The sequence below is a fragment of the Trachymyrmex septentrionalis genome, unplaced genomic scaffold (genome assembly GCF_001594115.1).
Source record: "Trachymyrmex septentrionalis isolate Tsep2-gDNA-1 unplaced genomic scaffold, Tsep1.0 scaffold80, whole genome shotgun sequence".
Taxonomy (NCBI): domain Eukaryota; kingdom Metazoa; phylum Arthropoda; class Insecta; order Hymenoptera; family Formicidae; genus Trachymyrmex; species Trachymyrmex septentrionalis.
Window position 1 is genome coordinate 2,542,993 of NW_017305988.1, and position 1,749 is coordinate 2,544,741.

Genomic DNA, 1,749 nt, shown 5'->3' on the forward strand with positions numbered 1-1,749 from the left:
CCCCCCCCCCCGTATTGTCTGATTCGTGCGCGTTATTGCCTTCCAGAGAGTCAACTGACAGCTACTGATTTCTTCTACCATCCGTGCCGAGATTGAGCCGCTTTTGGCTCGATTCCCGTGGCGGTGTATCGCGAATGCGTCGTTTGTAGAGCGCACTGAGCGAAAGGTCAGGATAGGTAGACAGGACATCGAAGTGTACACGGAGGCGGGAGCACGAGAGTTGCTCGCGGTTTGGTTGGCTGAATGCGAATCGTGTCAGATGTCGGAAGAAAGGCGGCGCGCGCTTACGCTCGTACTCGAACGCGGTTGGGTTATCTAGGAAAACTCTTTACTCTCGCTCGCTCGCTCGCTCGCCGTCGTAAAGTCGACAATGTTACTCGCGTACCGATTGTTATCAAACCTACTCGGAGGAGCATCGCGCGCGCCCGTTTGTTTGGGGTTTATGGAATCGCTCTCGCCCCTATTCGGCGGCTCCCTTCTCGCGGCGCGACGGTCCGTAGAAGGGCTGTTCGGGGTTGAAACGATTACGCCCTACACATGTTCGGGGTTAATGGTACGCGAATATTACATTCGCATTTGAAACACTCCCGACAATAAGGGTGGAGAGAGCACCGTAGTGCTTTGGCTGTTGGCACTGGTATGGGAAATCTCGGTCGGCGACGGGGAATGGGGGATGAGAGGGAGCGACGGAGTCGACTATGTCATCTATCGTGCGCGCTAGAATCGCTGGAACTTAACGAGCCGATACATTACGTCGTATAATATCTTATAATAGAGAAGATGGCGTCGCGTCGCGTCGCGTCGCGTCGCCTCGACGTTCTCCATTTATCTTGTCGTGTCCCGCGACTCATTGCAATAACGCGATAACGAAGGAGAATTTGGTCTAACAAGTTCCGCAGGAATAACTGACGTATTACTCTTGTATTGGAAAGAAAGTGACTTTTCAAGAAGAAAACGATATATATATATATATACATATTCATATAGTTTATCTCACACACATTATCTATCGCAAAGAGATTTCCTGTAGTAAGAGCATACAAGCGTATTGAATTATTGATGCTTGGCAACCGGATTGCTTCGTTCCTATTTTATCATATATATTTTTAAGAAAATTTTATTTAAAATTCTCATATATCCATTAGCAGAACACGAAAGAATAAATTAAGAAATAAATATCCTTTCCTCTCTATCAACAATATTTCAAATTATAAACGTAAAAAAATTAACTTTCCTTTTTCTGAGTTTTTTTGCAAAACGGGGCATAGAATTTATAGCAACGATGTAACAATAAAATGAGATAGAAATAGATTAAATAATATGAGATTATCTGATTGTTATATGGGTTTGTTCATGTTAGAACACTACATTTTACAGAAATAAATCAAAACAGCGCAGCATGCTGATTGAAACTAATTCAATTTTTAGCGTAAAACATGAAAGAAATAAATTGTAAAAACAAGCGAGTGGGAAAAATGAAACAACAGCCCAGAGAGAATGCGAAGATAGATACGAAACGATTTAATAAGAAAATGCAAAAGAAACTCGTAAATATTATAAAACAAATTGATTATCGTCCTAGTTAGCGATATACAGCTTTGTTATAGCCATCGTGTCGATTCCGCTAAGAACGTAAGCGAGAGCGGTGGAATAATTATGAGGTAGCAGCGCGAGAACCCGGAACGGAACGCGTCCTCGCGGTATTTCCGCGGCATTTCCTTACGTATATTATATATATATACATATATA

General features: G+C 43.0%; 1 long non-coding RNA gene across 1 annotated transcript in view; it reads right to left on the reverse strand.

Moving 5' to 3' along the window:
* The window catches only part of LOC108754686, a 5,858-nt gene extending 5,782 nt beyond the window's left edge, over positions 1 to 76 (reverse strand). Inside the window, exon 1 of the long non-coding RNA XR_001939724.1 lies at positions 66 to 76. This is a non-coding gene — a long non-coding RNA (uncharacterized LOC108754686). The remainder of the gene's footprint in view (positions 1 to 65) is intronic.
* Between the last annotated feature and the right edge of the window lie 1,673 nt (positions 77 to 1,749).